At 37.5% G+C, this 13,532-nt stretch overlaps 1 long non-coding RNA gene across 1 annotated transcript; it reads right to left on the reverse strand.

Annotated features, from left to right (window-relative positions):
* Positions 1–136: 136 nt before the first annotated feature.
* Positions 137–13,228, reverse strand: LOC147601591 (uncharacterized). Its single transcript, XR_015257809.1, has 3 exons — positions 7,485–13,228; positions 4,916–5,099; positions 137–1,197 (listed from the first exon to the last, which is right to left on the reverse strand). It is a non-coding gene; the product is annotated as an uncharacterized LOC147601591 (long non-coding RNA).
* Between the last annotated feature and the right edge of the window lie 304 nt (positions 13,229–13,532).

Raw genomic sequence — 13,532 nt, forward strand, 5'->3', positions numbered from 1 at the left:
AAAAACCCCAAAAAAACGCAGAACTGACTAATTTGGTGGTGAGTCTGTCCCTGTATTTTAAAGCACATCAACTGGAAAGGATTTAGAGACATCAGATTTTTACATTCCAGGAACTTTCAACTGTCACATATTTTGACTGTTTACTAAGTTCTAATAAATAACATGAAAGCATATTACAACATGTGAGTAAAAATTGCAGGCCTCCTAGATATGCTTGGCTCCAAACTGAGAAGACAGACCTCCTCAAATTCATTTATAAAACCAGAAAAGTATTTTGTATAATACAAGACAGAATATCTGTCTACAAGCATATGCATGTTTTCTTAAATTTTATTATATAACTTCTAAAATAGCAGCAAGATCTTTTCAATAAATAGCAAAAGCACATTTTAAAAAAAAATACTTTTTTGTTTCTGCAATCTCTCAGTGAAAATAGTTTCTAATTACATGAATTGCAAAATTCTTTCTTTGGAGTGCTTAGGCAATTCAGGTCAGATGTTTGCAGTTGCCCCTTAAAGCTTTAAAGCTGCTGAAATCCAGTTTTTGGACTTCATTTAAGTATTCAATTATACAAAGTTTCTAACCTCAGCCTTCATTGTCTTTGTCCATAATGAAGTTGCTAAAGATACATCTCACAGTTTAAGTATGGTGGTTTATCCATTATGATAATACAGTATTTTCTCTGAGTCTGTTAACCCATCTCATAATTTTCCCAGTTGTTCAGATTGAGATATGTTAAGAATTCACAACTGCCACGGGACTGCCTACACAGTGAGCTTCTGTCACCCACAGTACACACAATGCTAAGTAGCGGCTATCTTGGTTACCCTATCTTGTATACACATGAAAAATCATTAAGACTAAAAAAAGAGTAAAAAACAGAATAAAATATATTATTTAGGGAAAAAAATAGAATAAAATTGTCCATCCACAGTGAAATTTCAGAATATATAAATGCAACCTAACAAAGAAACAATTCTTGCCTTCACAGTGAAGTTTCTGCTGCAGAACTTGGAAGCTGCACAAGGCACATATTTGCCAACAGTACTGGGACAGAATTCCCAACATAGGCATACCCTCATTCTTGCGCATGCACAGGAGCCCACCACCTCCAGTCTTCATCCAGTTTTTAGGGTGGATCTCTGGGAAGTACAAGGATCACATTAGAAGTGAACCTTGCCTCATTTGTGTAATTATCTATGAAGTCAAAGGAAACAAGATTGAGTCACTCTCCTACAAAATAAAAATGTATTTTTTACAAATAAAGGATAGAATACAAGCTCTCAGACTCTGGTGGTACAAAACCTAATCTGACATCTGACTGTAGAACAAGCGGATTCAAACACTTGGCCTGAATAAACACAAAACCCATCTCTCTAATGAGGCCCGAAACAGAGAAGTGTTGCACAACTTGGATTAGCATTTTTCATGTCATATCTGTACGTAAGATGCAGGACTAACAGTAGAACACTGTTTTCAGCTCAAGCTTCTGCACATAAAGATGTGCTGTCTTCACTAGCCACCAAACTCAGCAGAAGTCCAATGTGATTTACAGAACCATCTTTGCAAGACTATTGTCCCCAAGCAGTCCCCAAGCACTCTACAGGAAGCTTAGGCAACAAACTAAAGCATCAGGATTTCACTACTGGTGTAGCATTTAGCGGTTATTTGTGATCCATCCAAGAACCTGTTGGATACAGTAAAAATAGGAATTAGGTTGCAGGTTCATGGATTTGAGATTCACAGAAGTCACAGAAGTAAACATCACAATGAGAGATGTGTATATGCCATTAACTAAGCATTATCAAATACACAATTACACTAAGCTTTTGCTTCACTTCCCAGCATTTAAAGTATGTAGCACAGAGAAATGCACACCAGATATTTTGTTCTGCTCAATCTCTTATTTTGAAATGCATCTTAATTGCACTGTCCTGTTATTTCACCATATATCCAAGGAGAATGTAGGCATTGTCATAACAGAGTGGGCACTGTAACCACCTACCTTCACTTCATGCATCATGGATGGCAGTTAAATGGCGTTCATGGTATCTAGCCAGTTTCCCACAAAAGGGTACCCTGTTCACCTAATTTTATACTGTCCAGAGTTAATTTTTAATAAAAGCCATAAACCAGATGGCATCTTCATCACACCCACTGGTCTCTTCAGGTCAAAAGAGGCCAATGGATATCATGGGGAAATGTAAACGTTGTTATATCCGTTCTGGGGTGTCAAGTCAGAAGCCTTCGCTGGCACTGTGTGTTTGGTTTGGGGCTTCTTGTATGGTTTGTTTGTTTGTTAATTTTGCCTTTTTTCTTTTTTTTTTTTTCCAAATAAAAGAGATGAAACATTATTCTATCACAAACCAACTATTTTTAGCCAGCCAGAGAAGGAGGCAGCTGCCAATTTCCTTTATATAATAATGGGAAAAATACTGCTGAAGAAAGTATTGAGGTGCTCACTGAGCACCACTGAGCACAGAGGCTCACTGAGTATCTGTGGGATTTTCTAAGGGACGAGTGTATGCACCCATCTCTCTTTGGCAACTAAGGAGCTCAGTTTTGTAAGTCTTTATACCACTGTTACTTCCACCACTGATCTTACTGAGTATCCTGGAGTCCTATATTTGTGTTGGAACCCTATTATGTATGTAATTTAACTATATGGACCAAAATAATATCCATTTCCAGGGAAAACTTCTGTAAGAGTCTATTTCTGTATCCATACGTACTGAGCATCACCAATTAAAAGACTTTGCTATCCTGCCTACTAAAGCAAATCACTTTAATTCCAATCTGCCAGATTGTATAAGTAAACAGAATGGTGAGGTGCAGAGGATAACATACAGAAACTGCAAGACCATAAGACAATCACTGGATTCCAGATGGGATTGAATAGGTCACAGGCACACAGAATTGTACAAGATCGATCCTCAGCTCTGTAAGTCAAGATTTTTTTGGTGAGATACTGGTAAGACTGAAAGCATACGCTTAAATACAGGATAACAAAGAGGTTTCTGTCTCCACAGAGAACTAATCATACATGTCCTAAAGCTGCCAGCATCAGTGGCAAGCGTTACTGCAAATGAAGACAAAAATAACTTCAAACATTTTCAGATCTGCACTGATTATTAATTTATGTTGTTCATCTGAATAACATAACTTCTGAAGTTGACATCTGGAATCCAAATAAACTAAATATCTAGGTTAGACTAGAGATACAGGCTGGGGAAACTTGATTGCAATGTACAACATTTACATGGTGCAATGTTCAATTTTAAACCTTCCTCCCTAACAGAAAAAAAAAAAAAAAAACAAAACACATATTCTGAAGATTTTAGGGTTTTTACTGTGAGACTTTTTCACAGGTAACAGTGAATTCTCATTTACATACCATTGCTGACAGTTAACTTATTGACAAAAATACAACATATTTTAACAAAACAGCTTGACAACAATTTAGAATCTTCTCCTGGCATTGTGTATTTGCAACTCCAAATGAACATTTGACTCATTCCAAAGAGTCACAGGGTGACACGTTAGTTAGTTTAAGCCCTGCTTTTATTCTTATGAATTGTCCAACTCTGTAAATATCCATAAAATATTTCTAGAATACATTCAAAAGGTTAAGAACTGCTCAGAAATAATTAAGTTTTTACTAAACCATGGGTTATACTAAATAAGGTGAAACATGCTAGCTCATGAAGAGTAAAGAAAAGAGAAATAAAATAATCATTAGCATCATCGAAGTCATAGACATCTTTGTACTTTAGATTTGTGAAAGTATTTATCTCCACATTCACCAAGGTAGAAAAATTAAAGAGAACATGAGACACTTGACTAAATATACTGCAACAAAGTCAGATCTAAAGAAAGGCTTCACTATCTAAAATGGGATATGAATGAACTTGGCTATCTCCGTTCTTAAGAGCTCCTGTCATGACTACAGTTTTGCTCCTGTTAACAGCTTATTTTTTTTCAGTCCTCATAGGGCAGCTTACACCCAACATAACCACAATCCAGAATGCAGGCCTGATACCATTAGGGGCTTAAATTAGCTTCAAAGTTGCAAAACCTACCTCATGCTTTCAGATCAAACTTGACATACGCAGACAACAAAGCTATTACTACCCTTTAAAATTATATAATCCATGCCAGGGATGTTTACGGAGCATCTTCTGTGGCACAGAATCAGGATCACTCTCCCAGATGTGTGGAACCACATTCAGTTCCTCCTCTGCCCAAGAACATTCAACCTTACCTCTCCTGGGAAGAGTAACTACTATGTTGGTCAAGGTCTGCCATCTGTGCAGCGTTGTTCTGACAATACAAGCTCCACTTCCTTACCATAGTTGTTCCTCTTACAATTTTTTTCTTCAAAATAAAAGTTGATCTGTCTTGAAAAAGGTCAGGAATTTAGAACCTTGAGGCTCGGTGTATCTTAACTAACTTTAGCTTCTGAAAAATCAGCCCTCTCTTCCTAGCTGTTCTCTGAACTGCTCGTATGTTCAGTAGAAGGAAAGAGACTTCATCAAGTGCAAATAATTCCATCCTCAGAGTTATGAACTGCACCGTGGAAACGCTGCCCGCTATCCCACTGAGACAGATTTAGACTACAGAGGAATACCTAGATTTTAGATGACCATTGTTAGATAAGACAAGTATTACTTCAAGCAATTAACAAACTTGTCCAGGAGTCTGGAGAAAGAAGTCTTGAACTCTCCATGTCTGCTCCTAAAACATTTCCAAATTTTAATGTAAGTAGTCATGTATTATGTAGAGAGCCTGTGCACATTGAGAGAGACATCCAGTTACCGTACTCAGGATCAGATATCTACAGTTTAGACACGCAAAAATTTACTGTATGATCTAATGTCTGGCCTGTAAGATAAAACATTTCCCACAGTAGGCTCACAAATGCCATTGTAGTTCTCTTGGGTAACATCAACATGGGATGCTCTTTAAAGTTTCTCCCCCTCTGGAGACTCTGCAGTGATGAGGCACAAGTAAATCTGCAGCTCAAGTTGCAGATGTGAAGTATTCTGTTCTTCAGGCAGTTCTGCTTCTCTCATCATTGGACACGTTCAGCTCCATGAGTGCTAAAGGAGAACGAGGCCTAACAGTCCAGACTCATTTCACACCACTCCTACTGAATATTTGGCTAAGACAGTAGGCATTATTATTTTTTTCCATCACATTTGTTCCAATAAAATCCTTCATTTTGCCTCAGGTACCTACCGGTTTCAGGGTTTTTTTTGTTGTTGAGTAAGGGCTGGGTGGTTGTTTTGGGTTTGGCTGGGTTTTTTTTGCTTAAATAGGTAGCTTAAAAAAAAAACAAAAACAAAAAAAACAACAACAACAAACTTTAGTATAGCATCTATTGGTTCACATGGAAGAGCTACTGCCAGGCCCAGCTAGGCTTTCTGCTGCAATTATCAACTGACATGAGAAAAAAAACCCTGCTGATTTGGGCTAAATGTCACATACCAAGTATCACCTGGTCACAAATCAGCTACACTCCCTGTATTTTTGAATACATTTTATCTTGCATTATATTGCTAAAGATTCAAAGCAGAAGAATTCATCAGGAATATAAGCTTTAATCACATTTAAAATGTATTTTCTCATTTTGCTTATGAGGAGATTTTATTTGATAGGTTTATTTCCTTATCAAGTATGTATTTTAAAAGCAAACTACTGCTTTTACACCACTTCTCTATATCCTGCAAAGTTAATTTTTTTTATTTTAATAGGATTATTTTTATATCAGCAACTCCATTAAGTATATGTCACTTCACTGGGCATCTGTCCAAGATCCCAGATAACTAATCTCTAAAAAGTGACCTACATATTTAACCGTTGCACCCGTTCACAAGGAACACTAATTGGCTCATATTTTCTGTTTGATCTGTACACAGTTTCTCTTGTGCAATTGCATAAGTCATTATACATTAGTAAATTTTCTTCTGTACACGAAGATTTTTCCAAGAGTAATTCAGACAGATAAATTTGCCCCATATCCTAACCAAAAATTAAGTTTATGTTGACACTGTTAATCTTGTTTTCCTCTGTCCTAAATAAAGTCTTTATGCAGTGCATTATAAACTCACATAAATGCTAAACTCACATAAATTATTTTCTTATAATTTCAGCAGAAATAGGCATTGAAATCAGATTTTTTACATAATCTGCTGTAAATTTATTCTTTCAGACTCTTTAGACTGGCTATACAGCTAAAATTTTGTATTTTCAAAACTTTGCAGGGGACAGAGGGGTGAGTGAGGTCTGTTACGAAACTTTAGAGCACAGTTTTGATAATGTTATTATGGGGGTACCTTTCTTGCTGGGCAGAAGCTTTTCCTACCTTCAAATTCAAGCATATGTCTGTCTTTCACCTTTGTACACCTGAAAAAGCTCTTTGCCACCTCTGTAGCCATTCCCTTAGTGTAAAGTGTGTATGAAAAAGCATAACAAGTTCCATTGACGAAGGTGCAAGCTGAGAACCTTTCTAGAGAAAAATTCAAACTTGAGCACTGTTACCTAGAGGCAGCTAGACCAAACTCTGCTATGAGACCCATCACTCTGAGATACGACTTGGAAAACAAACTAAAAGGAGGTGACAAAGTGATAGTTGCAGAAATGAGAATAACTTGTGCAAGTTCCCTTGTACCTGGTTTTGGGCAAACGTCCCGTAGCGAGCAGAGGTTCTGTTGTCAGTCAGTTATTAAGGAGATCTGGTACAAGTGTGTCACTATGAGAGGGCTCTGGCCTGAGTGCTGCAGATACTGCAGTGCGTATTTGCACGAGTTGTTTCTCCTCTCTCCTCATATGTTTTCAAGTTGGACAGTGAGACCTCTACCGTTAGTAAAAGAAAGAGCTCAGCTGTGTTATGTGAGAAAATAAATTTCTGATTCCCAGGGCCCTAATGGCAGATGCAGGAGACCAAGCAGAAGACTTAAGTATTTCTAGGGCTAAAATATTGGCTAAAGAAACGTTGCATTTATTTCTTTCATTCTAGAAAGTGGGGTGGGGAGGAGGGGTGGCACACACTGGAAACGGAAGGGCTTTCTGAAACCAACTGATCTACTCAAACAGCAGGAGCTGATGTTAAATGTTGTTTGAGTATAACGTTTCTAACCTCAGGAATGCTCCAATCTGGGGAAGAGATACACAACCAGATCTAACACTGGCCATATGCTGAGAACAGCTGGGACAGCAAATCAGCTTTATACGCTTTGCAGTCATACACTACAGTGAAAGTGGATACCAACCCTCTTCAGATTATCTCAGTTGCAACATAAATTTTAAGAATAGCTTTAAACCATGACCAAGTTAACATTATACTTATGACTGGAAATTACATGGTATTACTAAGTTATTTGACTGTTAATTAAATTACATAAATATTTAAATGCATCTTTTACTCAGTAACAATTCTGAAACAATATATCCTCATTTTTCATAGAACAGGCCCACTAACTTACCATATGGAAATTCATTTGTTGTTGTAGATCTTGAGATCACACCTCATGTGTTGGCTCAGTCTCTTGAACGAGGAAAAAAAAATTCTGTTCAGGAGCTCCTACAAAGCTTGAACTGAGGTACGGAAAAACACTACACTACACAGTCCTGTATAATACAGCCAGCCACTTATGAACGTGACTATGGGATGGAATATTATATATTCATGGTTGTAATGCAGAAGTGAGCAATTTATTAGAAAAATTAAATCTATCTAGCCTGAAGAATAGATTTTCTTCATCACTGTGCTTTTATAGTTTCCTGTTTTCTGTATTCCCACTTTCCCCCTCCCCTGCTTTCTGTTTCTAAAATGATCTTTCCATATGCCTGGACTAAAATTGCATTCTTTCCTTTTCCCTTCACACCATTATGTTTCAAAAGACACTCAAGTTTTTTATTGTATTTTATCTTGGTGATCTAGAACTAGTAACTACTGTGCCTCAATAGCAGTATTGGTAAAATAGTTTTTTAAGCATTCTAGTAACATTCTATGGTTATTAGAGTTCATATAGATCTAGATTAAATAATTCTCATTTTGGCTTTCATGAAATAGGACTATTGGTCAGGAAGACTCTATAAATTGAAAATTTGTCAACTTGTTTGGTTTTTTTTGTTGTTTTTTTTTTTCTTCCTGTTAGAAAGCTACCAAGCTATAAATCACTTCTTACTAACTACATACTAACATAGGAACAGCAGGAAAAATGAGTTTGTGTTCTCAATAGCCACAGAACACCCCATCTCCCATCTGGCCCCCTGGGATACAAGAAATTATCCACTTTTGTAATATCCTTTGGCTGCTTAATCAGTTTGGAAATAAAGTGTAGACAGTTATACTCCACAAGGTGTCACTGTAAAACAGCTGGAAAAAAAAATAATGTCTTCTTGTTTTCAACTTAACCCAAAACGTCAGAAATTACTAGCATTTCAACTTTAACAGAAAAAACTACCAGACTCTCTACTCAAAGCTACTACAATGTAACAGTAAAAGCTGTGGGTATTTTTTCCTGTAAATAATGTATTTCAAAACCAGTCTATTTTTAACTTATTGGCCTAGCTCAAGTCTGCAAAATTGTCAGTAACTGTTAAAATCTGGGACAGCATCCAGCAACTATTTTATCAGGGTACATTCCATTACCCTTTAGTCAACTACTGTTGGCTTAGTGAAAAGGCAGAGAACAACTTCAGACCCAACAGCTTTGGTCTGCAAGGCATTTAAGCTTTTTAATAAAAACTTTGTCTATAAACACACTTTCCTTTTAAATAAATTTTGTGTGTTCCATGGAAATTTGAACACCCTGCCCTCACCTCCCCAAATACAAATAATTGTCAGCAATAAAACTAATGAAACCTCATTTTCTATGGTTCACCTGCAATCAGTGAATTCATTCTCTGGATTCTAACAGGAGAGAATTCCGTGTAAGTTTTCTTATCTCCAACAAAGTTTACATTGTAGCTTTCAATTTAGTACGTGCATGCCTTCTTTGGTAACCACCTATTTTCATGAACTTTTGAGAGATTTCTGACAGGTCTACCAACTTCAATTGAAATTGACCATCAGGTTCAAAACATACTAGAAGAAATCAGACATAGACATGAGTGCCTAATTTATTTCACAGGAAATGAGATTAATATTTCAAGAAAGTGAAAATCATCTATGAGAAAGGACACAGAATGTATAGAACAGATCTGTTAGCAGGCGGGAGATAGCAAGAGGTGACTATTTACACAAGACACAAGGAAGTAATTTTGAAATGTTAATGCTTTTCGTCTTGTGCTCAATACAGCAGAGCTCTGATCCCTGGATAGACCAACAGGATTCTTACACAAAAAATACGAAACTAAGCAAAAAAAAAAAGTCCCAACATGCAAACTGACAATACCTACCTGCTTGTTTGACTCTAACACTACAGCTTTCAAACACTTAGTTCACTCTATCCTGATTTTTTCTCTGTTTCTCTCTGGACATATTTCATTTTAGGCCAATTTCTAATAGACATGCTTCAGAAAAGCTAACTATGTCAGGCCTCAAATGAGAGAAACAGAATAATGTCTACTTTGAATATCTGGACAGATTTTGGTTGCCCGCTTGTGTCAAAAAGGCTGCAGCTCCAGAGACCTTTGAAGTAACTGACAACTTCCCTGGTAAAGAGGCAGGTGTGTAAGTAGTTAAGGATTGTTTTGTTTGTGTGGCACGTGACAAAGTTCTGAAAACTTTTTATTCATACAACCAGGATCTTTGAAATTGGTTTTGAAGAACTAGATTCTCACCAAGCAAAACACCTCAGTATGCATTAAACTTGAAAATGCTGGAGTTCTCTCACTTCTGTAAAAATTAATGACAGTTAAAAACATGATAAATACCTTCTGAAATAAAAAAAAAAAAAAAAGAAAAAGAAAAAAACATGAAACAAATCATCTTTAGAAGAACTACTTTAGAAGAAGCAGAACCTATGTTTCAGATTGGTCTTGTTAACTCCGCTGCAGATTTTATCCGGTATGGACACAATCGGGGGGGGCAGGGGGCAGAATAAAAAAAATATAATGAAAATGAGACCATTAAAAGCCTCATTGAAGGCCATTTGGAAATTATATTTTTGAAACCACAAAACAAAATAATGACTTGGCTAGGTAACCAGATTTCTAAATTGTGACATTTTTACAGTTATAATTCCGTTCACAAGATGTATTAATCATACCCGCTTCCACTGATATGGCTATTAAAGGAGAGGAAAAACCTCAGCAGTTACTGTAACAAAGACACTTCCTTCACTGTTTTTTCCATTCAAGTCATACATAATACAATTAAGTTATTTTTTTCCTTAGTCTACACACAGCAATCAACTCTCACATTACCCCCTTTCTCTCTGAGACTTCGTGCATATACACAGCTTCCGCTTCCTAACTATGTCTAACAAGCAAGTTGCAAGAAGGAAGCTCTATCTCAGAAGTAGGAAAACACAGAAACTTGAGAAAATGGCCTAAAAAAGATTCATTAGAAACAGAAGAATACATTGATTTTGGCTACCTGCCATTGCCAGTCTGCATGAGTTACTATCAAATTGCCCTAGAAATTAACCCATTTTCTTCAGTTTTTAAATTAAGCAAACACTAGAACTAACACAACATTTGCTGGAATTATTGTAATCCCTTATCCAGAAAACCCTCATAGTCCCTTAAAAAAAAAAATCCCCAAACACATCAAACCCCCTCCCCATATGACAATTATTTTGTACAGGAATGGTGACAACCAAAATGGAGCTACTTCTATGAGCTGCTTAACAGCTTAGCACTCAATACATTCTTGTCATGTACACACCCACACGCAAAACACCAAGTGGATAAAACAGGAAAAAAAAAAACAAAACAAACCTGTGGGCAAAATGAGTCAATCCAAACCAGAAGCTGAGCAGACCCCTTTGTTTCCTTTGAAGTGATACTTAGTTCAGAAAAAGATCACACTGGATTTAGCTATTACGCTGATGTCTGCGGGATAACAGTACAGATCAGCAATTATGTTTTATAAGAACGGAAAGAAAACCCTGGAGAACCAAACGGGAGAGAACAGAGCTTGCACTCCTTAGGACTGTTATCAGTGCAGGCAGAAAAATCTGCAATATGCTCACAAACAGAAAAATCCATGGGAACTAATAATTAAAACACCCACTCCACCATACTCCCTCCCCCTACAAAAAAAAAAAAAACACACCACCAAAAAACCCAAAGAAATCAAACCCACACCTACTCACACAATATACTTATTTTAATTCCTTTTTTCTCAGGTCATGACAGCTGAGGCTGTTTTAGAGAGTCAAGAGACATCTCTGCCTGGATCGCCTAGAGATTTCTCTTTATAACTCTGCTCCCCACTCCATTTAGATGGGGAAGAAAACAGCGATGACTCAAAACTCTACCTTAAGAGGAAGCTGACTATTACATTCCTCCTTGCCCACAACTCTAGGAGGCTGAACACATTTTTCAAGAGACCATTTTCCCTGAGCTACATTAAATTCTATTTGAAAAAAAACCCATCCATGCAGTCTTGTGTACACCTTCCCATAAAGGCAGATCCTCTAGCTATCTGTCTGAAAGAAATTTGCAAAGTTGCATGGTGGCAGCAAGGGAGAAGAGTTTCCTACCACAGGGATGCAGTTTTCTTACAGAAAGAAAAATCACAATTACTTCAGCCTTTTTTTCTGGCACTGAAAAAACAAAATTCCTTGCTCTGATAAATCAAAGCTTTGGTAGTGCTCAAATTCTCTTGTAGTAAACAAACTCAGATGCATCTAATGTTTCTGTACTAAGAATAATACTGTGTTCAAAAGGCCTTTCTCCTGTACCACATCAAGCACTCTGCTTCACAAATTTGAACCACAATCAGATTCCTGTGGAAATGATATTGGTATTCAAAGCTCAAAGCTACATTTTTATTAGAGAAGTAGGTGCTTCTTAGCCTTGTCAAATGAGACAGTGACACAGCCACTAAGTAAGCTAATTAAGACTGAACACCTCTTCAGTTGCTATTTGTACATTCCTAGCTACCTCTGAGAGTAGAAAGAGCATCAAATTGTGGGAAAAATAAAACTAACACCACACTCATGCTACAAGAAAGAAGGTGGGTGTTGATCTTCCGGTCAATAAGTTATTCGGAAAGAGTACTGAACCCAAAACTTGGTTCAACTAAGAACTGAAGTAGTAAAGCGGGGACAGACAGCAACTCCCATTACTCACATGAACCACAACAGCCACTGATACTGTGTTTCCTTCAGCATGTGATTGACAGCCACATCACAGATCTTTCACAAATATCAACAGTTAGTTTGCATGCTTGCATTGTATAATTTTAGATGAGAATACTTGTAGGAAAAGGGATGGATCTATCATTTACAGAAAGAATCAGATGTGAAGAAACTTAAAGGGACAGCTTTTTCAGCTGTTGTCACTGACGGAAACACTTTGAGCTCAGTGTCTGGTCCACTTGCTAATTCTCTGCAAACAGATTGCTTGGCCTTTGGATGAACCAAAAGTGGTCACAAAATGAAGAGACAGAGAAAAAGCAGAAAGCAATTTCCTCTCTCCCATCAAAACGTATCCTCAGCAAAAAGATCAGTAGCTGACTTGATGAAAACCCTAAGATTTACTCTAAGTTGTTAAACACAATCATTATAAACTGACCTTTTCTTGGCCTGGTAACCAGAATGTGGGTGCCATTACACAAGCACAGGCAGTTTTACCTGGACTGTTATGCAGCACAGTTCCTAAAATGTGTTAGTGTCACCTCCCAAGAACTCTGGCAGTTACAAATTCAGACCCCAGTCAAATTTCACGAAGAATAAGAAGTAACAATGAATAGTTCTATCCATTTTCACTTTTTCTGCCCTTGTAGAGGAGCACTAGCAAACATAGGACTTGTATACACAAATGCAAGCTTGATGGACAGCAAGTCGAAAGAAAAACTATCTTCTCATTCATAGCACATGTGCATCTATTCTGGATTCCAGGGCTGACGTACATTCAGAAACACAACACTGACATAGAAGAACATGAGTACCACAACTGATCTAAAAACTGAGAAGGCTATACTGACACTTTAGCAAAAATATAAACTGAAGGAAGACATAATATGATTTATTTTCCTTTATAATCTAAACTAATTTGTATATCCTAGCATATATCCTGTCTATCACTTTAATTCTCTGATATGCTGCTTGAACAGTCAACCTTGACAGGCTGGAGAGATGGGCCTGTGCCAACCTCATGAAGTTCAACCAGGCCAAGTGCAAGGTCCTGCACCTGGGTCATGGCAATCCCAGGCACAAATACAGGCTGGGTGAGGAATGGATTGAGAGCAGCCCTGAGGAGAAGGACTTGGGAGTGCTGGTGGATGAGAAGCTCAACATGAGCAGGCAATGCGCCCTTGCGGCCCAGAAGGCCAACCGCATCCTGGGCTGCATCAAGAGGAGCGTGGCCAGCAGGTCGAGGGAGGTGATTCTCCCCCTCTACTCTGCCCTGGT

This window comes from Chlamydotis macqueenii, chromosome 2 (genome assembly GCF_036417535.1).
Source record: "Chlamydotis macqueenii isolate bChlMac1 chromosome 2, bChlMac1.mat, whole genome shotgun sequence".
Taxonomy (NCBI): Eukaryota; Metazoa; Chordata; class Aves; order Otidiformes; family Otididae; genus Chlamydotis; species Chlamydotis macqueenii.